General features: G+C 39.9%; 1 protein-coding gene across 7 annotated transcripts in view; it reads right to left on the bottom strand.

Moving 5' to 3' along the window:
* SEMA5A (semaphorin 5A) overlaps positions 1-26,757 on the bottom strand; it is a 353,355-nt gene that overhangs the window by 295,878 nt on the left and 30,720 nt on the right. For 4 of the 7 annotated variants that reach the window (XM_074576222.1, XM_074576225.1, XM_074576226.1 and 1 more), the window contains exon 2: positions 17,405-17,504. The exons of 2 other annotated variants lie outside the window; for them this stretch is intronic. The gene's annotated coding sequence lies outside the window, so the exon portion shown is untranslated. Of the gene's footprint in view, positions 1-5,771; positions 5,791-17,404; positions 17,505-26,757 lie in introns of those variants that run through there. One more of the 7 variants, XM_074576231.1, reaches the window with a different exon arrangement.

The following is a 26,757-nucleotide window of genomic DNA, read 5'->3' as shown; positions in this document are numbered from 1 at the left end:
AAAATATTTCCTCTTTTTTGTTTCCCCTATACAAAAATGTTCTTCACAATCACTGTTATGAACAGAATGAAATATTTCTTCAGGAGCAAAACACAAACCTGCTGAAATTTGGAAGCTATTTTTCAGTGTTCTCTTACAATCAACACCACTTTACCAAGTGAACAAATAAGGTAAGCTACGAGTTAGCAAAAGAAGTCATCATAGCAATTTAGCAATGATTGGAAAAATATTAATAGCCTCAAGCAAATCAGTCATTAACTGCTACTGATTTGGAGGGTGATATAGCATTAATAATTCAATAGAAACCACTTTGAGCAATAAAAGCTTAGGGTTATTTATTTAACCAATTAGATCCTTTTTGGCAGCATCCCTGCTTTTGAATAAACCATGCATGTTCTTCAATTAATCATGAGAATTGAAAACTACAAATCTGCAGTCTCTCCCTTCCAGTCAAAGAGATACATTGCACAAGAAGCCCAAAAGATTGAGGGAGAAAATAAGCATAATTTACATTCTCTCTCAGTGGATAAAAGAGAACTGGCACTTGAAGATGGGCTAATTAGCAAAGCTTGGCTACTGGTGCTTAACGATCTGTTCCTCATGCACCACCTTCCGAATCCACTGAGAGACAGGTACAAATTGCACCTATAAAAAGTTATAATCCATTAGCATGCATATGAGGTGCATTTTGCTACCACTAATGTTCAACAGTCCGCTCTAATCGGCAAGAGAGGCAGAAAGATGCAAATGTATAACCAGAACACTATACTGAATTACCACGCATGTCATTTATTAACAGCTTTATTTTATTCAGAAACCTCCGTGTGACAAGCCATTACCACCCCAGCAGTCTAAAGTCATGGGGTTTTTTTCTTTTTTCAGTGTTCTGAATGCTTCAGTTTTGGTCTTTCTGTCTCTCCAGGGAATCGGTACACTTCTCACGGTCCATATAAATTACTTAATTCTCTACCATAAATTCTAAATTCCTTACAATACAGTCCAACTCAAATTCCCTGTTTTGGATTTCTTCTTCAGTGAGCCAAACAAACTGAACTCTCTGGAGTGTACCCACAACTGGCCTTACAAGCTGAATACTCAATTTTCTCTTATTCCTTTCATGAAACGTATTCAGATTGGCTCTGCCTATTTGGACAAATGCCAAAATTAGCCATTATAAAGCAAACAATCTGCTTCTATCTGATAACTGAACTGGCCTTAGCAAATGGATGAAAGGGAAATATAAAAGATGAGGGAACCCAGCCCAGTCATGGCCCTCACTTCCACAACTCATAATGAAGTTGTGTCCTTATAATTAAGTCTTTTGATATTTAAACTGGGATTTCATGTAAAAAAACAGAAGGTGATGTTTATTTACTTTTCATGTTAGTCATCCCAGCAGTAAAGCTTCACATTTTGAAAAACAATCTTTGTAATGATAATTTAAAAAAAAAAAAAAAAAATATATATATTTCACCTTCATTACACAGACCGGAATCTGTCACTTTTGAGAGAAATCAATGAATGCAAAAGCAGTATAGATCCTAGATATGCGTAGATAGATAGATAGATAGATACACACACACGAAATTACAACAGTAAACTACCAAAAAAACCCCAAAACAACACAACATAAAACCACCAAAGAAACCCACATCCTTCCCCCTCAGCTTTTCCGGAGTAAACTAAAAATCCCACCCAAAAACTATTTAATTTTATTTTAATCCAGTAAAATACCTAGTTCTAGTGCAGGGGGTGGGGTGTTTGTTCATTTTAAACTGTCAATACATCATTTCTCTGTAGTGCTTTGGGGTGGGGTTTTGTTTTTTCTTGGTTTTAAGTAAACATTGTTTAAGGCATGATTGTGTCACTGGCTAACAGTAAATTGAGCTTCAGCATCTGTTCTGCTAAATGATGATGATTCTGTCCCACTGTTTCTCAACAATGCCCAGACTAAGAGTGTGTAACTCTTGTGAATATGTAACTGAAGCTTTCAAGTCACCAACACCAGGCATCAACCAGCAGCTTCCTCCTTTCTACTTCCAAACAACTCATCTTCCTTTCCACTCCTAATCTTTGACAGCGTTGTCCTCTTCCTGTCACAGTTGCTTCCCACCGTCCTATTCTGCAGGGCCCCTACTACTACATGTTGTAAGCACCTGCAGCAGAACAGGCATAAAGGGTTTTCTTCCTCCTTTCCTTTAGCCATGTAAATAGAAGGGGAACAGTGAAATATATAGTAATACAATACTAATTAATCTCGATGGGATCCTAGATTTGAAGCCATTCCTTTTTCTTATTGCCAGACAAAAAGAATTACATCAAAGATGCAGTAAAAAAACATGATTGATATGAGAGTACAGCCCTGGAAATTTGATTGATATGAAAGTACAGACCTGGAAATTAGACTGTCCACAGAGGAAGCAAACCTTTAAGGGCAAAATTCACCCCAGGATTCTAAAAGAACTGGCCCATGAAGACACTGGTGGGACAGCAAAGAGTTTTAACAACGAATCTATCAAGACAAACAAAAATACTTGAGTGGAAAACAAAAGCCCCAGCATCTATCTTAAGTCAAGCAGGAGGAAAAACGCGAAGCAGCCCACCATCAGGAGCAGTCAGGCACACAGGGAACTACTTTCTTTCAGGATGGAATATGGTTAATTACCAGAAGTGGAAACACACTAGAAATCTAGGAAGGACACAAATGCAAATAAACCAAAATAATTCTAATATGCATGTGTATGACTATTAAAGGAAAATTCATTTCTTGCCTTAGAGAACAGACTTTTCAGGATGGAGTGAAATTTGTACATAGTTTCTATAAAACCTTGTGGTAATCAGATAAAGCTACTTTATAAATAGCTATATATTATATGCAAAATACATTCTGAATATGAACATTTCGTTCAGATTTCTACATTTGCATACTGTAAAACCTCAACAATAGAAATTCTATCTGCAAATTTGCACTAACAACTTTTCTTAGCTCCACACCAAACTCTCCTCAGCAGTTGACAGCCCTTGCACAGTAGCTGTAACATCTCCTGCCTTGCACTCATCACTTTGCATTTCATATAATCACAGCGTTCTTTGGTTTGGAAGGGACTTCAGGAGGCCCCTAGTTCAACGTTCTGCTCAAAGCAGGGACAACAGTGAATTTAGACCAGGCTGCTCAGGGCTTCATCCAGCATGCTCCTGACAGCCTCCATGAATGGACATTTCACAAACTCTCCGGGCAACCAGTTCCAGTGCTTAGTTATCTTCATAGTGATTTTTTGTGGGTTTTTTTTTTTTTCCTTTGGAATGGGAAATTCCATGCTTCCTTTTAGGATTTACCTCTCATTCTTTCACCATGCATCTGCTACTAGGCCTCCTCACAGCACCTCTTATGGAAGCTGAACAAGCCCAGCTTCCATCTCCTCTCTCCCTAGCATCTCCAGTCGCCTGACCATCTTTGTTGGCTGTCCACTGGATTCACTCAAGTTTATCAACAATCTTCTTGTAGTAGGAGGGCAAAAACTGCCAAAATCAGACGCAGTATTCCACACATGGTCTGTAACAAGTGCCGAATAATGGGGAATATTCAGTTCCCTCCACTTACTGGCTAGACTCCTATTGACATAACCCAGGATGCTGTTAGCCTTCAGCATTGTCAGGGCACACAGCTGGCTCATGTTCAGACTCCTGTCAACCCACCCCCAGATCAACTAACTCTAAATGAAGTCATCTTAGTTGCATTACAATTTTTATACTCACAATGATATCTATATATATTTATCCAGATTTTCCCAGCAACAAAACTGACACTCTGAGCTACAGTGTAAAACTTTCACATACAAAAAAAAAAAACAGGCTAGCAAAGATAACAATGGATACATTCAAGTACCATAACATTAAATAAATAAATGCCACACAAAAAAACCCCACAAGTAACGTAAATCAAATAAATCAAAAGCTTTAAACAGATGAACAGGCACCCTGACACTGACTTTTCTGCTTTTACAGTACTAGGACTTCGTTGAGCAAGCAAGCTCAGAATTGGTGAAATGAAGCCAAGTTAACTATTATCACTTTGAGTCACTGTAGCACCTTGCGCTTCCAGTCAGAGGCTAAGCTCTACGGTTGCAAAAGGATTTTCAAAATTATATTTGAAATAATCACCCACCAGTGTCCCTCAATTTTTAAATGTTTGAAAAAACTTCTGATGAGCCTCTGTATGCACAAATCATTAAGCAGCTCCAATTTCTAACTTTGCACTTGCATTTGACAAGCTTTGGAAAAGCTTTGTTTTCCCACCTCAATATGCAGCAATTTGATTATTTCAAAGAATGTCAAAGCATGCAGACATCTGAACAAGTCATTAACAATTCAACAAACATAGAAACATACTCTGAAGACTAACGGATCAAAACAATGTGATCAACTAAATTATTATGTTTGCAGGATATCCAAGTAATTTCTTACTTCAATTAATCCAATATATTTAAATAATTGACTTAAATCAATAAACATAAAATATTTTGTCTTCATTTTAGCATCCTGCAGTTCACTGGAACATAACAAGCACTAATTAATCACATAAATAGAATGAAAATCACCATATGAATGCTGGAATAATTCACTGTGCTTATGATTTGAGTTATAACATTTTTCATAGGAAGTGCATTAGCTTCCAGCCTCAACACTAAATATTTAAACTTGCAAAGTTTGACCTTCATGCCCCTGAAAAATTAACTTGACAAACACAGAAGGCTTTCACAGTAAATTTTCACACTGACCAATAAATTTCAAACACATCACAGTTTTGGTCTCAAAACTCTTGTCATAAAAAAATCCATTACACTGCAAATACTGTTTTTTAAAAAATAATAACTAATTTTTTGTTTGTTTGTTTTTTCTTTAACTAGAATCTAACCATTTAAACATGCAGCATTCTTTGAGTACATAAAATACAAATCATTTTCAGAGGTCTGTATTACCAGAACTACTCCACAATTTCAACACCATATATTATTTTATATGAAGTAAGAACAGTGACTCTTGCGCTAGGCAATTTTTATGGCCCTGACACCACGATCCAGTGATGAAAGATAAAAACAGTCTGGCCAGCGGGCAAAGAAGAAAAAAGCATTGCCACTGCAGCATTGCACTCTCCTTCCAGAACTGAACACCCTCCAAAGCAGATCTCAGGTGAACTTCTGTTCATGCTACTGGCAATCTAGATTAATGGATGTAGAAAGAAGGAAAGCATCTATATAGGTACCTGTGCATAATTCACACTACAACAACAAGGAAATATCTGCATGTCCCCTTGATGAAAACGCAATGCAAACCTTATATTCAGTTCTAAAATAGTTATGTGCTTATAACAGAGTAGCACATTGTAGTGACAACTGGGATATGCTTTCAGGCCAAATACACGCAAACAAAAGATAACATCTAGGCAAGCACGCAGCCTGATTGTGACAAGCAGTCTTTAAAGTCCTAACCCAGCATTATCTCTGCAAGAAAAACAAGATCAACCCTTTTAACCACATTTGTGCAGTCTCCTGGTCTTCCAGAAGGCTTATTTAGAAATTCAGAATCTAGAATGTAGTGGAAAGACGTTCAGCAAGCTCATGTAATGTCTTCAGAAGCAGCTCAGCACCACCGTGCAAGGTAAACACTATACAAAAATCACTGCCTTCTCTAGCAAAGCAGGTCAAACAAGACTCAAAACTCATCCATGGAGATCCTCTAGGTGTAAAATTTCCTAACTGGAGAATGCTCACCTCACATGCGGAGATGGAGGGATGGATGTCCTTGGGAAGCAAGCCCCGCTGGCCCTGGCAGGGCCTGTGGAAGCAGCCCTTGCTGCAGGCAGGAACGCTCCCCTTCTGAGCTGCCACCAGCTGGGACAAGGCCCCCCCGGCCCGCTCAGGCACCATCACTCACAACGCCGTGAGGTCAGTCAGATCAGGCACTAATCCAGCCAAAACCTAGTTCTTTTGTTTCTGCTTCTGCTCCGCCCTGGTTCTGGAGACGAATAAAAAAGCCAGTAGGGACCGCGAGTTGAACTGAATTACCAACAACAGCGTAGTAACCACCTCAGGCAGCACAAGAGAAGGCCGAGGCCACACGGGGAGGCCCCTGTGGTGCTGGGCCGGGGCTGCCCCGTGCCGGACACAGCAGCCGGCTCCAACGGCCCCAGCGCAGGGCACAGCTGAGCCCCTCAGCCACGGGCGAGCGCCGCGGGGAAAGCCTGGCTCAGAAAGGGCAAAACGCTGCCCGGCAGCCAGGGCTGAGGGAAACCGGGTGAGAAACAGCCCTGCGAGCCCCGAGGGGAGAGCGGGAGGAGGGGAGATGCCCCCCAGAGAGACCCTGTCGGGGCAGGAGAGGGCGGCTGGGTGGGCACCTGGCAGCCAGCCACCATCAACTCACCACACACCCATCGGGAACACCCTTAGACCAGGTGAAACCAACGCTGAAAGCACACTGTAACACTCTCAAATGTTGCTGTGCACCCTCGTGTTTCATCATCCATATTTAGTGCAAAGGCAGGCACACGGGTGCAGTGTCAAATTATCAAACAAGAACATAATTTCAGGTTTCTGTGTTGATTTAAGCTCTCAGAGTTTTGGGTAATGATGTTGCAAATGGTGCTGGCTTTTAAAGGACAAATCCAAATGTTATGCGCTTTTTAAAAAAAATAAAAATCCCTTGTTCTTTACAGAAATAGTGCGGCTATAAAAGGGCAAAAATAAGTCAGAGATTTGAGGTCCCATATACCATCTGCAACTATTTTAAACTCAATAGATATCAAACAAATAGGCCATTTGTTTGCAGTCTATCTTCCATATTTTCAGAATAATATTTTGTTTTAAAATACTTGGGTTTTTTTAATCAAACAGCAGTATTTTTCCCTTCTTCCCCTAAGAGCTCATACCCTACCGTTATTAATATCCAGCATCCAGTATCACAATTACTGTCAATTTCAAATGAAATAAGGCTTTGATATCAATAAAAGAACTCCTTCCACTTCTGTTATAGGCAACCATGCCCTCTGACAAATCAGCTGTCCCAAAAGAATTCACAATCGAACTAGTAAGCAACCCCTGGAAGGCTCCTTGAAGCCTTCTCCAGTTATCCATTATGAAGTGATAGTACTTAGCTACCAAAAAAATTTGGGGAATTGTTAATATGCTGTTGAGCCTCTTTGCTGCAGGAACATCTGCTGCCCAGTGCAGGAAGGGAGACTGAAAATGCTGAGACCCACCCACCATTTCTGACACAAGAGGGTAAGCTAAAATTCCCCCATCAGAAAGAATAGTTGAGTTTACTCCTATCTGTATCTCCTGCCAGGTATTTCAGTGGCACTATCTTTTTAACTAAATTGACTTTTACTAGCCTGAGTCATCATCATCTGACTTAATAACAGTTTTCTTTAGTTTCTCCATTACTCAGGAAAGTATTTCCATTAGTAAAGGAGACTTCATGGAGAAAGGTATTGAGTAAAACTGGCAATGCAGTTTGAAAAATGTTGTACTATCATTTACATGTCCAAAATGGTTAAATTAACTCCTTAAAGAAGCAGTTCATCCATAATAAGGGGAAACTTAAGCACTTTAGCTATCATCACATGAATGCTACAGAGCCCCAAAGTGGGTAAAATATATATATTGTACATGTAAACAGTTGGAACGACTCACTATGGAGAAAACAACAGCTGATGAGGTTTTAAAATAGGGAACAGGGGAAAACCCAAACTCCTGCATAGGGCTTACAAATCAGAAAAGAGTGAGCTGGGCAGCTCATATTAATTGCAATAATTTTACTATTTAAATGCTTAATCCTAAAGTATATGCTGACACAAAGGTCTATAGGAAAAATGACTGGCTTAAGTGAGGTCAAAAAATAAGGGTCAAAGAAAAACGGAGGGCAAAAAAAAGATACTACCAGTTATGTTTTTCCCCTCCACTTCTTGACTCATCAAGTGTAGTAATTGTGTTCTAGCCCTAGGGCTGCTTTTGATTGGACTCAATAGCTGCTACTGCATACTGGTCATACCACTGTGCTGGGGCTTGCAGAATAAAACTGTGTCAAATTTAAATGCAAGATGAAGAATGCAGTGAAGCACTATGCCAATAAACTCTGCCAAGAAAATTATTTTGGGGTGCATGTTGCGCAGCAGCAAGGGTATAGGCAAGGGAAGGGAGGCCATCCCACTAAACCAGCCAAGATGGGAAAAGGTGGATCAGAAGACAGCAGCAGCTGTTTTGGAGAGGTGTCAGCAGCAAGAGCCGAGACTACCTGAGACAAGCTTGGGAATCCCTGCTCTGACCAAATGCTTTCCCCCAAAACAACATTCTTACGCTACCATGCTGAAACACAGTAGACTCGGGGAAAAAACTCCTTGTCTGCACATAATTTGCCACAAGTGGGTATTGGTAGAGTAATGTCAGGGTTATAACATAGGCATTCAGTAGGTATCTATTAATTTTATAAATGCAATATATAAGAAAGCTTTTTTAAAGTTATTAATTATTTTTATTTAATATACTGTTTTCCTTTACTATGTATGATACTGAGAATCACAAGAATATTTTAGTGGATATTACTTACAAGTTTATTAAAAACCTGCCAGCACTTGCATTGAAGTTGCTTACTAATTAGAAACTTTTCAATTGTTTCAATTAAATCCATTAGGATTGTGCTAACAGTTTAGTACTTTAAGCAAGAAGGTGTCTAAAAAGTTAGCATGTTACTAACATTTTTACTAAAATGTAGTTTACCAGAAAGGTCTGAGGGCAGGAAAATGAATTAGAGATGAGCAAACCAGGGCAGCTGCTATAGAGAAAACTGATTCCCTTCCAACCCCTCTTCAGCCCACTCCCCCATCCCCCCGCCACAAGTCTAGGTCCAAATGACTGTAAGATTTGAATTTAATTTAATAAAATAAGTGAGTTTGCCACAACTATACAATTATCATATAAAAACAGTTGCATTACATTTGAATATTCTAATATGTATTCATGGAGAAATTTATACAAATTAGTTTTGTATTGGTTTCAGTATTCTGCAATATTAAAAAGGGTTCCACTACTAAAAAAGATGCAGTATACGAATGGGAATGCACAGTTATTAAACATTTTAAACATATTTTCCTTTTAATTTGGTGATTGGTTCCTGAATGTTTTTTTGGGACAGGCATATAAAAAAATACTAATTTGTCTACACATATCAAGACACATAGTGAAGTTATCAAAAATATCTTCCTACTGTTTTCTAAATCATAATTTCTTATTAATTTATGCTCAGACTTGTTGGTCATTTTTTCTTCCACGTACCAATAAAACAACTCAAGACCTACCAGGTCTTTAATCATGGCCCATATATTAACCATTCTGATTTGTTTTAAAAGAGAGTTTTTACAGAGAATACGAGTAGGATTTCCTCCAGGAGAGATACTGACCTGTGAAAGTATTATCCTACTAGTATCCCATTTTTTACAAAAACGAAACAAACTTGTGACTTCACCGATAAAAGCCTACTATGCTTCAGGGTCCTTTAGAAGCAGCAGTCTTCTCTATGTAAGGATACAAAATTATAAGTGTATAAATGCCTCGAGAATAATCTCAACTTCATGCATTTTTTTTCTCCAGATATCTTAGGCATCACAGCAAGTTATACAAAAATGAAGCGTCACTGATTAGCAATCACTGACTGAAAGCAGAGAGTTCTTACACCAAAGCACGGAAATGTTTTTTTCCCCACCAATTTATGTCACTGGGGTTTGCAGATCAAACTTTCTTTGATCCAGCAAAAGGTCTTTCTTAACCTTTTGCAAATATGTTAATATGTATGCTCTTCCAAAACATAACCAAAAGGCCTATAATCTGCATTTTATAGATGACCACTTTAGAGATTTATCTAATTCCTGTTTTTAATGGCTCTAAATCTTTAACAAAGAAACTCTGGATCTGTATACCACATTTGTTTCAGGCAACCTGAAACAACAAAGTGAAGTGAAGTAAAAAACCAAAGAACACAAGAATTGCCTTAAGAAGGAATATATTTGTTTTATCTTCCACTGGAAGTATCTACACACGAAATACGACTTATTCCAGGGAAGCAGAAACCACAATCCAGGAAGAATTGTTAAGTATCTTTAACAAGTACACTAACTGTGCTGAATTAGATCAAAACCATTAAACCATGAATGCACATTTTTTTGTAAGAGAAGACAACACTTTTTACACCAGCTTAATGTCTTTTGCTGCGGAACAATGTCATATTTAATAACAAGAATTATAAAATTCAGCTGTTCAAGGTTATGCGTTTGTGGCAGTCATCTAGTTGTGCTTTAATATAAATCACGGGTCCAATATCGCATCTCAAGGTAAAAAAAATATCATCAGTGTATGCTAGTTTTAAAGTCTTAAAAATATTTGAAACAATTATTTCAAGCAAACTACCGTAACAACAACAGCTGGGCTGATAATTAAGTGTAATTTTTTTAAAAAATGCATTTCTATTGCCGTTAGTTATATTTAGGATAAATAAAAAGGTCCGTGCATTTCAAGCTATGAAGTTACGATGCCTGTAGCGCAGCTGTTTGCACAGGATCATTCACCGGCTCAGGCCAGGCATTCTGGCACTGATGTATTAATATTCAACTCGGCAGATTACCATAAGCAGAGGCTGTCGCAAAGGATGAGTGGGAGGGTGGGACTGTAAAGTATATAGAAAATGACATCTATCTTTAGGAGGTGGTTAGTTTAATTATCTATGAAGTTATTGATCCTGAGTGAGGAAGCAGCTGAGCAAGTGTTTTAGGGAATGCCATGAGCAGCCAGCTCATGATTAAAAGAATACTCATGTCCTTAGAGGGAACTGGAAAGCAAAAAATACTTTGGCGGTTGGGAAATACCCATTAAGCAGAATCAAAACAGAAACTTAAAATATTTGTGTCTGTCTATGTGTGCCAAGTCTATGGTGGATTATTTCATAGAGAAAATTCCACATGACTTCAAATACAAGTTTTTAGAAATATTTTCCTACTTTTCTCATTAAATTTCCTCAAAATGAGTAATGTTGAAAGATATTCAGATTTCTACAGATAAGTATAGGGCAAACTACAAGTTTCTGGTCAAATAACTTTCCCATGAGCCACAGAGTGGGCACACAAGTACATTGTGCACCAGAAAAAGAATAAGTGTTTATGTTCTGTGAAACAGAATACTAGTTTAGACCCAAAATGTCACAATCTGGGAACCCAAAAGTTTAATCCAATTCTATAAACAAGGCCCTTCAATTTTTTTTTTTTTATTTTTTTTTTTTTTTTTAAGGTGAACTCTTTTAACCATTGGCTCAGTCCTCCTTATCTCATTTGTACCTTCACCACCTACGACCCTGGGTATAGTAAGGTTATCCCAAGCTCCTGCCAACATCACCTTTCTGGTGTCTTTACGTGAACATACACAAATAACAAGCAATAGAGAAATCACTTCAGTTTGAACAATAAACCAAATGCTGCCATTCCTCATTCCCTAAGTACCCATAAATTAAGCTGGTTTCACAAGGTAAATGTAAGATATGGGATAAACAGAGTTCCTTATCGGCAACATGCTGCGGCCAAAGTCTCAGTAGTGTAGCAAAAGGCTTCACACTTGTCCTCTTCAAACTGAGGGCAGGGCTTGTTTACACAAGGAAATGCCCACGCAGTTCTGCGGCTATGGTTATTGTGGAACTTCTCGTAAATAGGTCAGGAAAAAAAAAAAACAACATGCTCCTTTCTCCTTCTCGTATACTGCTGCAAACTATTTGCCAGTGGGAACCCCTCGTCAACTTGATTAGGGCAGCATTTCACTGAATTTTCTTTTCAGAGTTCATCTATGCTGCAGACATACCAATTTAGCTCTACGTTCGTTAGCTTAGGTATCAATAGCAGTGCAGGCATGAACCCGATCACGTCCCTACAAATCTAAACTAGGGGTGAAGCTCAAGTCACCAGTGTTTCCAACCTATCAGCCCCTGAAATAGATCTACGAAAACTACCCTGGGAACATCTGTGTGCATATCAGTCACGCGTACCCGCTACAGTGTGGTCATACCCAAGACTTTGTACCTACACAACTTGTATTTGGCACCTCAGCATGACCCACTATTACTGAACTGTTGCTAAAGCTCTTACTGAGAAGCATCTTTACAACTATTTTGATTTTATTAACAAGTGCTTATCCACTAGTGCGCAAATATTATGATTAGACAAAAATTAAACATATTAAGACAGAATAATTTATTACATAAAGGAGCTATGCCACAGATCCTGAGACAGCAGTAACACAACTGAAGCCAAATTTGATTACTCAGCTCCTCTCTGAACATTTGCCTTAATTATTTTTATTAATTTTTTACTTTTTGGAAAACCTATATTCATATGTCTTGATTCACAAACCCTCAAGATATAAGTCTGCCTGTGCTTTTGAAGTGTAAGTTAATGATTAATAGTGAATAGTAATTTTTTTAAATATTTCACTATTACAAATAGTTTCCCCCTTGAAGGCTACAAAATAAGTTTACTTTTGTGTTTAAGGGCAATTTTTCACTCATAGCTTTAAAAAAGAGTCAATGAAAATGTGTCCTGGTTTCAGCTGGGATAGAGGTTTGGTTTTTTTCCTAGTAGTTGCTATGGTTCAGATTTAGTAGGAGAGTAATGTTGATAACACATATCGTTTTAATTAAGTCAAGGACTTTTTCAGCTTCCCATAGAAGCCGAGAGGGAGCGTAGACAGGACAAGCTGGCCAAAGGAATATTCCATAATATGGATGTCATGCTCAGTATATAAATGGGGGCTGGCCAGGGGATGGGAATCCACAATCGCTGCTCGGGACAGGCTGGGCAATCGATCCTCAGGTGCGGGTGTATCACTTTATTTTGTATATTCTTTTACTATTAGTTATTGTTATTATTTTCCTCTTCTGTTACTGTTCTATTAAACAGTCTTTACCTCAGCCCATGAGGTTTTTTTCTCTGTCTTCCCCCTACCCTGCCGGGAGGGGGGGCCTGCATGGTCCTACTCGCCAGCTGGGGTTAAACCATGACAAAATAACATTCATATCAAAGGACTTGGGGGGTTGAAAACTGTTCTTTTTTTTCCCTTTTCCCTCAAAAATTACTTCATTCATCTCAATGTGCTTTTCTTTTATAAGTACATGTAGAATATTAGAAAACGTACTCATGTTTGAAAAAGCCTGAATGAAGTCCTATTTTGACTACCTAGTCACACAATGATGACTTAAGTTTTTGCTTTTTTCTTTGTACAAGAATGTGCAAGTAAATAGTTGAGCAAGTATAAAGAAAAACACCAACATTGACTGTATTCTAGAAAAAGGCGGCCGGTATTGCTTCTCGATTTACAAAGAGAGTGAAATAACTGTGCTGTTTACCACACCATTTCATAACCAAGACTCCTCCCACATCAGGTTTTAACAGTTAATTTAGGTGTCTTATTTTGTGAATATGTGAATACAAGCGCTATACACTTACATAGTGTTGAAGTACATACACTTCATTAGTATTGAAGTGCATGACACAATTGAGAGTTCAGTTTCTCTTGTGAGTTTTAAAAAAAAAAAAAAAAACACAACCCAAGCTTATCTGTGAAACTCAGAAATCCAGTAATTTGAACTGTAGAAAACTATCTTTCCATTAGAAAACTATTCTCTTTTAAAGCCAACTAGACAAACAATTCCTCAGCGTTCTAAAAGATAAAACATGCTTTTCTCCTGTGTCTGTGTATATCACACAGTCACACTGTGCTTTCGAATGGCTACACTAGTCACTTGCTCAGCACCAAGCTCCACACTTATCCTGAGATGACTCTCCACTGAACAGACCAGTCCGTAAAACAACAGGCTCGTGAATGTTTTATGCAGCACAAACCAAAGACTGATTACAGAAATAAAGCGATAAGCAACACCATCAAGGAATAAGCACCTAGGGAGTGACTGCAGTCAGGTCCTTTCCCTGCACCTCCTTTCATTCTACCCTGGAGTCATTTACCAGTGGGATACGATTTGCAGATGTGGCTAGCCCCCACGCTGACAGGCTTAAGAGGGGTCCGGAGCTGGGGGGCGGGGGGGAGGCACGGGGGAGCATTGTGGCCCTTCTCATTATTCTTCCAGACAGCATTACACCCAGCCAGGCATCAAGGACACAAACATGAAACATTCTCCACTCATTCATCCCCCACACCCAGAGAAGTCTGCAGAAGGTTTTAGGAGAAAAGCAGCTGGACTGTCGAGGCCAGTTTGCTTTTTCAACAGACCCTATTTTAAGGTCTCATTGTAACTACTACCTATATGTTTTTATTTGCAATGTTCTTTTCCAAAAAAAGCTGGTCAGTTTAGGACCAACTTTACTTAGGAATGTAAGGATGCTACAAAAGGCAAGAACAATCAACAGTTCATTTTGGCAAGGCTCAGCTACCAAAGTTTATCCTACGCAGGAGGATAGGGCTGAAAAGCACTTCATTTAAATTAAGTCAAAATTTGTTGATTTGTCAAACTGAAAACAACTAAACAGATATTTCTGTTGGTTTATTTTGAGGGAAGCTAGCAAGCTTGTTTTTAGAACAGTATTATCAGCTATAAAAAAAGAGCTACTGCTTTTCACATTAATGGATTACACTTGCCACAGTGAAAAAAAAAAAATAAAAATCAGAAATACTTTTTCCACCATCAAAAGTACAATAAATGCACACAGAATGAGAATTCCTCAATGTTTCTCACCTGTAGGCACCATTGTATTTTTACTTTTTTAAGCTCTCTTGGATCTCAGCGGTCACAAAAATTCCAGACTGTCACTACAAGAAGCTCTGTTAAATCTCGGTTCAGTGAATGTACAGACAACCAAAATGCAGCTTTCTGTACAGTATCCTCACTCCATGCCTAAATCCTTGCTGGGAGAAAGCAGGTACTGCAATGCAATACAGATGGAAAAGGTACAGTATAGCATACCATGAGGAAAGTTATTACAGGTCACATCTACATTAAGAGCACCTTACCAGTATAGTAACTTTACCCCTTCTACTTAAGGGGTAACCACACTGGCAAAGATATCCCAGGATCACAGAAGGGGATCACAGAAGGGCTGAGGTTGGCAGGGACCTCTAGAGGTCATCTGGTCCAGCCCCCCTGCTCAAGCAGGGCCACTTAAAGCTGGTTGCCCAGGACCATGTCCAGACAGCTTTTGAATATTTCCAAGGACAGAGACTCCACAGCCTCCCAGGGGAGGTTATACTCTGTATCAATACTTCCAAACTGTACTACAAGTCAGAGAAAGCCAAAGTTCCATTTTAATGCTCTGAAGGTCTTTCCTAACAAATCACACCTTTCCATCTTTCTGCACAACTACATCAGTGTTAGGGTACATAGGGTAGACAGAGGTCACGCAGGTAGATAAAGCTGATATATTAAACATCAGCCTGTCCTTGAGATGTGTCCCATCAAACACAATGAAGCTGGTCAGCATGATCCAATAGATACATCGCGCTTTCTCTCAGACCATACGTAGTTATGTACTAGCAACTACGGATACGCAGGCACCAAGCCTGAGCTGCCCTAACACTCACAAAGACCAGGAGTAGAAGTAACTCATATCATCCTATGTATCTGCTCAACGCTGGCAACTATCACATTAATTTGGTCTACAAGAGGTGGGAAGGGGTCCCCAATAATTAATCTGTGATTCCGCTGGTCTCTCCTGAGCCAGGATATTAGTCTTAGCACACAGTGCCCCTATCCACCTCAGGTAGGATTATGTGGAAGATTACTGCAATGAAAAAGTAGCATCTGATTATTTTCCATTTTCAGGGGTAGCAGTTTCCCAGACAGCTATTGCATAAAGCAGTCTACCCTTATTTCATGCCATGTATATTGTGCAGACTCATAAGGGAGCATTAAGGTTTGGTAAAGAAATTGGTTGTGATGATTTGAGCAGTAAAACTTGGAAGGAAATAAAGCAGAAAACTAGGATGGTGTCTTAGAAATTAATAGGAATTAAACAATTATTAACAAAAGAGAACACAGTACTTTGCGGCATTTCTTTGTGAAAAGACTATTCAGAAAGTTGCATTCTGCCTCTACAGAAACACACAGGAATGGCTAAATTAAGCTATTAAAAATTTTTAAAATATGTGTTCTTAATGAGAAACTACATGGACCATGAAGTTGGTCTGTGACAGATTGAGATTACTTGTCACAAAATAAGAACACCAGCTTCTCACCGATGGAATATATTGGACTGCAGTTCTAAGTATCAGCAGAAATGTTAGACAACTGCTATATTAGAATTAGAAAAGGACTTTAAAGGATATTATTACATCACAGAAAGATTAGGTATATGCCTAAGAGGGCATTTTCATTCTCAATGACCTATGAAGAAAACTAAGAGGAAATCGAAACAGAAGAGGCTTAAACTCCCTATGCTTTCAAAGTCATTTTTTGTCATAGCAAAGTTTTATTCAACAGTTTTCTTCCAAGCTTTCTGACAGGTGAGCAAAGAAGTAAATGCGCAGGCAACAGTTACTGGTAGAAAAATAAAGTGCATCTCTAATACATTTCCAGTGATTGGTTGGGAGAGGTGTTGTTTGGGGTTTGGTTTTTTCTCTTCCTTTACTTTAGTAAGTGGGAAATAAACCTTCAAAATCTCAAGTTTGTCATACGTACTCCTGAACAAAGAGATGCAATTTGTCTTAGAAGAAATCTAATTCAAGTTGATTTAGCAGTGAGTTGAAGAAACAATTTCTTTAAAGTCTTAAACATGACACCACCCTTCTTGAGGAAGCGGGTAAGAGGCTGCAAGAGAAACAGCTGGGAAGCATGCTTAGTACCTCCGCATCACTGGATCTCCACTATCAGTATCTGCTCTTAGAGAAACCTCAAGAACTCTGGCTTCCTTCAGGTGCTGTATCATCCCATGGCACAAAAGAGAGACAGTGTCTGCATGGAGCAGTTAAGAGGAGGCAGAGCAAAGGTGTCAGTGGCAATGTAAGAAGTCAGGATACAGAACACAGAGGTCTGGGCACGCTGTCATTCCTGGTCAATACAGGAATAATTGTGCTTGCGGAAACAGAATTTCCCTGAAGTTAACTTAGGACGAGAGCAAGTTTACCTGGCCACATGTGGAATCCATAGGAGAATATAGAGTATAAATAGAATATAGAATGTAAAGGATTTCCCACAGAGTCCACTAACTCTCTCCACTCCACTAAGCATTTATTACCTTCAGGAATCTTTAGCTCAGACCCCAAACGCCGCGTTGCACATCTAAAATTCTGAAGGCCAGATTGAGATTTAGTAATCCTACAGTAACAATAATGTTATGGTACATAAGCATTATATTTGGCTATTCTTTACTTACTGGTTTATGAGGCAAAGATGACCAGTTCAGTCCTCTGGAAAAAAACAGAAACTTCACAGGAAGAAGTGGATTTTCTCTGTTTAAGGGGCAGAGGCTTCATCTGCAGATAAATAAATAACAGGATGAGGAAAATATATGGGATGTGATGCTCCATCAGCAAACAGCACATCTGTTACTGATATTTTAATATCTTCACTGTCACCCTGAAGCATACCATGTGCAATTAAGAGGAAATTGCAATGTAATTTTTAAAGTAAATTATTGTCAACAGGCATACAGCACTAAGCCAAATGCAAATCACTAAATCAATTCAGCACCAATTTTAAAAGTTTTGATTAATCCTCAATTCATTGCTACGCTATTATAATATGTTATTAAACGCACCCACTACTTAAAGACTCCCTCATTTCATTTGTAATTACAGTAAATATTGATTGCAAGGGTGGCCTGGAGACAGCTCCAAAATGTGCAACTCTGGTCCCCGGAGACAGAGCTTAGTGACAGTATTCTGTTCCCATGACTGCCCTTCAGACAGACTCAGTGGAGATATAAAAATTCAATATATTAATTTACTGGTTAAAATGAATACCTACTTGGATTTTGCTCAATTAAGCAGAGAAATTTGTTAGAGCGCACTTTTTTTTTTTTTTTTTAAATAGACACCTTAATCAATTTTATCTTTAAATGCTGTTGCGGAAACTGTTCCAAAGCAGCTCCGAAGGCAGTCTGAAAAGTGAATCACAGTCTCGGAGTACAACTAAGAGCACTGGCTACCATTAACTCTCTTTTCCCTGGTTCTTCAACAAAACCAATGCATACAGAGATAACAGAGGCCAAAGCCAGTTCATCAGGAGTAAAAGCTGAGCTCTTCTAAATAGAGCGAGTGATTACACCTCTGTTCCAACATCTGCTCCTGCTGCTGTGGGGAGGCAAACACAACTGTCCTCCTTCATCCCACTCTCCTTTTATACCTCCCCTTCTGCTAAGGGGAGTTCTCCAGCCTCTCCCTCTAAAACCGGTGTGCCCCATTCCTGACAGGTGCAGACACTCAAGGCTTGTTCACACTCTTCTTGCCAGGTTAAGGGGAAGCCTAGCAGAGAGTTCTCATTTGCAAACTCATAAGCATCTCCAGGCCAGCCTCCCTACAGCTCCCCATGGGACACCAGCTATAAAAAAAAAAAAAAAAAAAAAAAAAAAGCCAAACAACTTTTTGTCTGTGAAGCTCCCCCTTACCATAACCAAGCTGATACACTGCAGATTTGATCGTGATTTTTCATGCACTTCAATAAAGAATAAAAATAATCTGAATTTTAATTTTCACACAAATAGATTAAACAAGCCTGTGAAACATATCCAGAATATTAGCTTGTGTAAACACACGGTGTACACCTCCTGATGAGTTATTTTGAATGGTGCTGGTCTAACTACAGGCTCCGGCATGGTTTCATTTAAAGGCACCACCACCATTTGTCAGAGAATTCAGTCACACCTCAAACCCAGTTCCACTGGAAGATTTTGCAGAACACAAATGCCACACCTGCACACACCAAACCAATATATTAAAAAATGGACATAAAACCAGACAGCTAAAAGGCCAGCATGGGTCACAAATTAATTCATCCACGAGTAGTACCTCATTACATGAAAGCTCCGTCAGTACAACTTGCAATTTGATTGCCATCAGAATATAATTATCATTTCTCCCGAACATTTTACCTAGCTGTATGTGCTCTATTAGAAGCCACCGAGGCTACATCTGCACAAGCTGATTAAATAGTACCAATAAATATTCCCAGGCACTGGAAATTTCATTATCCATAATGTTTGTTAGAATGACCCCAGCACAGCTTCCATCAGAGCTAGCTATCATTCATCCCAACACCTCCTATGCATGCTCCAGGAACCAGCAGTATCCAGGAAATAGTCCTCATATACAGTGTCCCTTCTGAAGGCTAGAAAGTGTAACAGTATCAGCGCAGGATGCCTTGTGCTGTTTGGCTTCAGTGTGAGAGTGGTCCTGGGCACACGAATTTAGAAGTAGAGATGCATCCTCAAAGATTTATATTTCATAAAAAACCATCATTAAAAAGAAAGTGGAAGCCTGTGCTTCTCCTAAAGGTAGGCAAAGAAGAAAACCTCAAAGTGGCTGACCCTTCAGCCCATTGCAAAGAATTGTTTCCTCTACATCTTTCTTGCTATAATCAAATACAGATGGGATCCCTATTTGTCTGTCATTCCTTTCAATGGCCAGTCCAACCCAAACCACAACATTAGACTAAAACATATCTCCCAACCCAAAGCGCCACCACACATACGGAATGCCAGGAATTACTAAAATAGGCTTCCACTTATCATATATGGCAAGGAGCAATCTACGTGGAATTTTAAACTAACCAGTTTGTTTCACGATTTGACACGATCCACTAAAGCACCATTTGCAGCACTGTAACTTGTCTTCCCTCTTGCAGTCAGCTGTGACATAAGAAAATGACCAGACTCATTCTGTCAATTGTTTGAGGAAGGAGGCTGGACAACAATCAAATTAACTTTTTTGCAGTCCATCCATTTACACACTCTAAAGATTGAACGCATTTCAACCAAGAACAAAATTTCTTCTTCTGTTCTTTCTCCATGTTTGCGGGATTCAGAATGAAACAGAGAGAGAAAAAAAAAAAAAAAGAATGCGTATGCATGTGCATATATCATAGGTTAATGAAACTAAGGCCAGGTCTTGTGTATGTGTACGCTCAGAACAGCTGACATGAGTTTCCATAATGCACCTACAGATCAAACTCGGCTGTACTGCAAGTTCAGATGACACTGTGCACGCAGATTAAAAAAAAAAAAAATCTAATTAGATTTTTTGGAACTTTGCTCTCATTAAAGTACCTCAATAAAGCAGCCAAATATCCAGAAGTGATCAGTAGTAAGTGGATTACATTTTTTGCGGGCACTGTTGGATGCTGAGAACTTTCAGACAAGGGAAAGCAGAGTCATAGTGTGATCATTTTCGCCATCTGGTGCAACAGCAATTGGCTCAAGAGTGAATAATAATTATAGCAACAAAAGTCAAAACTATAATGCTGGTATAAACACAGACTAACATGGCAACACTGTCACTGTCTGGCACAGGACTCAAGCACCTTAGCATCAAGCTCAGGCTGTAGAAAGCTGCTGATTCCTGTGGATCCACTTGGAATCAGCACTTCACACAGAAACGGACCTCCTCTACCACCAGCCCTTCCACAGGCTGTTCCCCAGTCTAAGGTTTACCTATAACTCATCTGTAACTATGGCCACATAAGCTTGAAATGAGAAGGGCATCGAGACACTGAAAATTAATGAGCCAACAAGAAATATTCAAAGGCCACTTTTCTGGACAAAACTTTTCCCAATAATAAAGTTAAGGACACAATGTCCGTAACTATACTATATACATTTTGGGATGTTTCACTTCATTCTATTTCTAGTCTAGTCTCCTGGAGTGAATGTCCATTAGTAAATAGAGAGCACCTTTTTGTTTAGTTTCATTGGAAAGGGATCCAATGTCTGTGATCCAAGGTTTCTTCAAAATGCAAGCTGAAACAGCAATAATCAAGACATTTGCTTTAGCTAAGCAGCCCAGGCCTATAGCAGCAACGTAGACACAAGCGCTCCCGGAAAGCTTCCCCGAAGAACAGCTTCCCCCAAAGCCAACGGCAGTAGCTCAAATCTTTCTTCAGGTCAGCCTGGTACATACCAGGTCTTCTCACCTCACATCCTATTTCACTGTGTTTAAAAATACACACCCTTCCCCTCAGCTCCGCAACCACAACCCACACCACCTGCATACTCTGATAGTCCCCCGACTATGAGCATAATGTGTTGCTCCCTGTTACAGCCTGTGGATGAACAAACCAACCCCAGAAGGAGAAAGAAAAGCAATCCCAACTGCCCAGCTTCCACGCTGACCCACAAAACACACAAGCAGCAAGGTTGGACGGGCTGGCGCGACTCTCTCAGTCCCTCCTACCCAACACGGGGCTGGAGGAGCGACGGTGCGGGGTCCTGCCAGCTGTCCTACAGCTAGTGTGGCCCTCACCACTGCCTCACACCGAGGTGACATCTACAATCAACCAAAATGATTTCAGTGAAATACGAAGGAGAATCCTTCAGACACTGCAGTGCTGGGCAATTAGACAAAAGAGTTCTGGGAATCTGAATAATTATATTTTCTTATCATTTGTTTTTTACCACATTGTCCCTATAAAATATTAAAGCAACATAAAAAGCACACAAGAGTGTATTTCTACTCCATTCCTCTTCTTTTTCACCATTTTCTTTATTCCCCCTCCCCATGTTCCTCTTTGTTCTTCCCCCCTTCTCTCCACTCCACTACCCCCCCTCCTGCCTGTGCTCTGCACCAGCAGAGCTGCTGGAGCTGGTGGGATGTTGCTGCCGACTATCAAGGCCACCCGAGACCTCACACGATAAGATCTTGTCTTCACCCACTTGGACCGCAACCTCTCATGGCAACTGCAGACTGAAGAGTCTGGGGAACTTTCATATGAACAGTATAGTCACTGCCTGGACAAAGATTATGTCAAATACAGGGTCTTGCTCATGCTAAACCATTCTGAAGACTATTCTCTAAGACACTCCACTGCCGCTGGTGACAGGGGAAGGACGGGGCACCAAGAGTCTTCATAGTGCTGCTCTGAATTCCACCTAAATTTGCTGTATGGTCAATCAATGTGGCTGAGCTAAGCAAAGAGCTTTCTGCTGCCAGAATGGATGGACCCACCCCACCCCTTACTTTATCTACTCCTCAGAGTTCATAGTGATGTTCTGCAAGCCAGTTCATCCCTCTCAGCAACAGAAAACTTTTCTCATTTTTGGGTGAGTCAGGTCACTAACTAACTAAGTCTGTTCAACAGAGGATGAGCCAGCACACAGCCAGAACGAGGAGTGCCCTTGCAGTGGCCACAGGCACACAGATAATCTTGGGGGCATCTTGTCAGGCTGCATCTTGAGTCGGGCTGGAGAAGGAAAAGCAACATCTATTTCCACATAATTGCCAGATACTCCCCAGACACTAACATTTGCAATACCATCCAACTTCAGTATGTTTGTGTAAAGGCAAAGAGAAATACTGATGCAATGTTTTTACAGTTCTGCCATTTCAGTTTCCCTCTGCTCTGGCACACAGGCCAGAGATAATGATCTTCCACCTCAGCCAAATTGTTACAGGGTTAAACTTCAGCACCTAAGATTGAATGTTGACTGAGAGTTATTAAACAGATACTATCCTGTGGTTCTCTAGTAAACACACTGAAAAATTACTACCATTTACAGTGCTTTCTGTTTGGAATATTATGAATAACTTTTAAGTGGAAATGAGAAAACAGAAAGCCTATTGACATTCTCCACAGAGACTTCCCACCATTTGTTAGTCACATATTTTGACATCTTGCATTGAATAAGTGTGTTGAGTGATGGGAGCTCAAACGTTACTTATCTCCTTTACGTACCGCTGTTACAGCGCACTATTAATAGGAAACATGTCACCTCCACTCTGTAGTTGTTAAGGAGAAAAAAAAGCAGCGCCAAGCTCAGGCCAAGCATTGCAGTCACATAAGTAACTTGTCTAGCAATCTCCACGGTCCTGGCCATGTTCCAGTCCTTGCGCTAAGAGCTGATCCCTCATCATCTGCCGGTGAAAACAAAAATGTCCAGAGTGATCTTGAGTGGTACCTATCATGTTGACTTTTTACCCCTGTCAGTGCAACACTTTCACTCTAAAGGGTGAGGTCTTTCCTGGCCAAACTCTGGCTCCTTTGGAAAAGCTGTCATCCAACAGGTGTACGGCCCATGTCTTGGAACAAATACAGCCTGTCCAAATTCAGTGAGATCTTTTCCTCTTACAGACAAGCCCTTCCAATCCCCTGAGCCCTAGTTAGTTCATCTATCAAAAGAGAAAGGGTGCAAGCTTACTACTGCTTCAGCAAATAAGAAGTATAACCACTAAATGCCACATTTTATTTCTGAAAGTTTCCACATAGTTTTAGCTGAATTATCCTGCATCATAAACACAGTATGTTTAGACAACAGCAGCACACATAAGGTCTATGCTTTCTCCACTTAGCTCTCCCTTTAGGCCAAAGTCAAACGACATGAGACATATGCAAGTATTATAAATCACAGCCTTCAACACCAACAGTTCGCCAGCCTGCTTACACATGGATGTTGCAGAGCACACTCCCTTGGATGAGGAACCAGTGGAAACCAGACCATGTGTAAGCAGGCAGAGATGCTCCTGCACTAGCAGTGAGTCTCTGGAGACACCTAAGGAGCAAAAGAAGCTGCTTAGTAAGCAAGGAAGAATAAGAGAGAGTAAGGAAGCTATTTAGAGGGAGGTAAATAGTTCAGTTGAGACAGCCTCTCCTGAAAAAAAAGGCACGAGCAGAGAACTACCTGCCCCTGCAAGATGGGATTCATTTGATCTGAAATTCAGATTCTTACGGCTAGTTGAAGAGACCATCACAGACACATAAAGCTCAGGAGGGAAAACAGTAATAATCAGGATCGTCTGGTCTGTTAGGCCTGAGATAAAAGGAAGGGGAGAAGAAGGACAAAACAAACTTTGACAAGAAGGCAGAAATGGAACAGAAAAGAAATTGAAAGGTTGCCCTGTGAAAAAAATGAAGGACATTGTATTACTAAAGGAAAAGAGAATAAAAATCAGATGATCCACCTCAACGACTTTGGGGTTAGCTGGAGCAGAAAGGAGGGAAGGACTGTAAGGAGAAAGGACAGCAAGGCTCCAGGAGAGGAGAGAGAGAATAGACATGGCACAGAAAGCCTGCAAAGGCAAGATGAGCAAACCCAAGGTACTGGTGGGGGACGTGCAAGATTAGGGCAAGCTTAAGAAGCAGAATAGGTAGTTTGCCTTGGTAGTAAACAAAAAAAATAATCTTGTGAGCTGTATAGCAAAACCCATATAGATGCTATATTGGAAGCCAACATTGTGGCCTTTCAATATATGAAGGAGGCTTATAAGAAAGATGGAAAGATATTTTTTTACGAAGGTCTGTAGTGACAGGACAAGGGGCAATGGTTTTAAACTGAAAGACTTAGATTGGACTTAAGAAAAAAATGCTTTATTCTGAGGGCGGTGAGACACTGGAACAGGTTGCCCAGAGAGGTGGTAAATGCCCCATCCCTGGAAGTGTTCAAGGCCAGGCTGGATGGGGCTTTGAGCAGCCTGGTCTAGTGGGAGGTGTCCCTGCTCATGGCAGGGGGGTTGGAATAGGTATCTTTAAAGGTCCCTTCCATCCCGAACTATTCTATGACTCTGATGACTTCCAGCCTCCACCCTTCTTCCCCTTAGCAAACAGCCCTGAAATTCACTGGCCACATTCTGGTTTATCCCAAAGTTGGTTCACACAGCAGCAAATCAGTTCCCCTACCAAATCCTCCAAAAACTCATGTAAGGGTGGTCTGCACTGTAGATCTAATCATTGATAACGACCCATATCGCACACTTTTCACACAAACACACATGATGCCTTTCTTCTAGTGCATATGGCAGGCCTGCTGGATTAAAAAGAGACTTACATAGTAAAGGTGGGATTTATACACTTTCTGCAGAGAGACGCAGAAAAGTGAGGAAAAAGAAAAGTTTCACAAGTACAAGAGTAATACTGTACAACTGGCCTCTCATAAACTTCTCCTTTGATCCTAAAGCTTGCAGTAAGCCTAAGTATGTTTAGTGCAATCACATGACTAGAAAATATCAAGGTTTCAAAACCAAGATAAGACAGGGCTGTCAAACAGAGTCAGAAAAAAACAAATCGAAAACCATGTACTCAAGAGGTTTCTGTGGTGTTTTTTTTTTCTTAACCTTATCTAGATAAAGATGATTTTTAAAATTAAAAAAAAATAATCAGTCAGGATGAGAAAAAAAAAAAGTTACCTGGCACCAGGAAAACATTCCTCTGGCACGGAATATGTATTCATGTTCATCCTGCAGATACTCCAAAACCCTCCTTAAAACATTCTCTAAAGTTATGTATGATTTTCCATCCTGATAAGTTAGCTTCCTGTCAGTGTTCTTTAAAACAATCCTTTATTACCTACTCTTCACATTTTCCTCTGTTTTCATTTATTAGTCATATAATCATCAACTACATACATTTTGCATGATTGCATCACATGTTTTCTGTCATATATGTATTGCCCTTTACTCTTTGCAGTGCTTAAAATTTTGTACAAAATACCAATAATAATAATAATAAAATAATAAATAGTATGATCTAAGGAAATTTGTAAGTTTTGAAGCTTCTTATAAAGCTCAGAGAGGACACTAGAGCCTGCAAAAATGCAAGCCACTTGTCTTGAACTGAAATTCAGATTGATTTTTGAGCACAATCTGACACTGACCAAGTACTTCAGAAAGTAAACAGAAATTTGAAACATCACAGACAGACTGCGCAACAGTCTGTGATAGCGAGGCCCATTTCAATCCAGCATCAAACCTGGCAAACTGTACGCCCAGCGTACATGTGAGGACAAGCCCTCAGCAGACAGAGAGGAAGGAGCATCCCTACTGTAACCGACAATTTCTGACAAAGTCTTCCGAATCAGACTGAGGCGTTGGCCAATTATTGAAAATACTAGATGAAGAATGGTAAGGGAGCCCTGTGTCAATCGTACATTAAAATATCAGGAGCAGAATACTGGGGCAATGAGGACCCTTCGATTGGTGATGAGCACTTATCTCCACCTTCCAGGTGGCAGGCAGAGTGCACTCGCCCGCTACTACTTCTCTTCCCCACCCATAAAATGCGTTCCATAATCTCCAGTGAAAGAGACATACCAAGTTCTACAGGTCTGCAACAGATGGCAACACTCACTACATCTCAGCTAAAAAATAATAAAAAAATAATTTTAAAAAATCACCACGTTTTGAAAGTTAGATTAATAACTCTTTCACCCATAAAAACTTTTAAAGAAGTTTGAATCCAAAAAAATGTAAAGCTTAAGTTATTAAGCAGAAGCAAAGTCAGGACCAGTGAAAACTTAGTCTCGGTACTGCTACATATACAAAGGTTTGAAAAAATTAGTCACAAAGGTGAACGAGAGGAAAACAATAGTGCAAGAAAAGGTAATCTTTGATTTCCTTGACCTGTCATCCAGTCCCAAAGAAAGCTGAAGAATCAAAATCCATAGCTCATCTTCCTCCTCAAGGTGAAGAGCAGGAAGAAGTTATACATATAATTGTCATGGTCAACATCAGACCTTCCAACCAAGGAGAACAAGCCACTAAATCTGAAACTCCCCCAGGTTCTTATGCACACAGTTATGAACCAAAG

This window comes from Larus michahellis, chromosome 2 (assembly GCF_964199755.1).
Source record: "Larus michahellis chromosome 2, bLarMic1.1, whole genome shotgun sequence".
NCBI lineage: Eukaryota > Metazoa > Chordata > Aves > Charadriiformes > Laridae > Larus > Larus michahellis.
The sequence above is the reverse complement of the archived record's forward strand: the minus strand, read 5'-3'. Positions and strand labels throughout refer to the sequence as shown.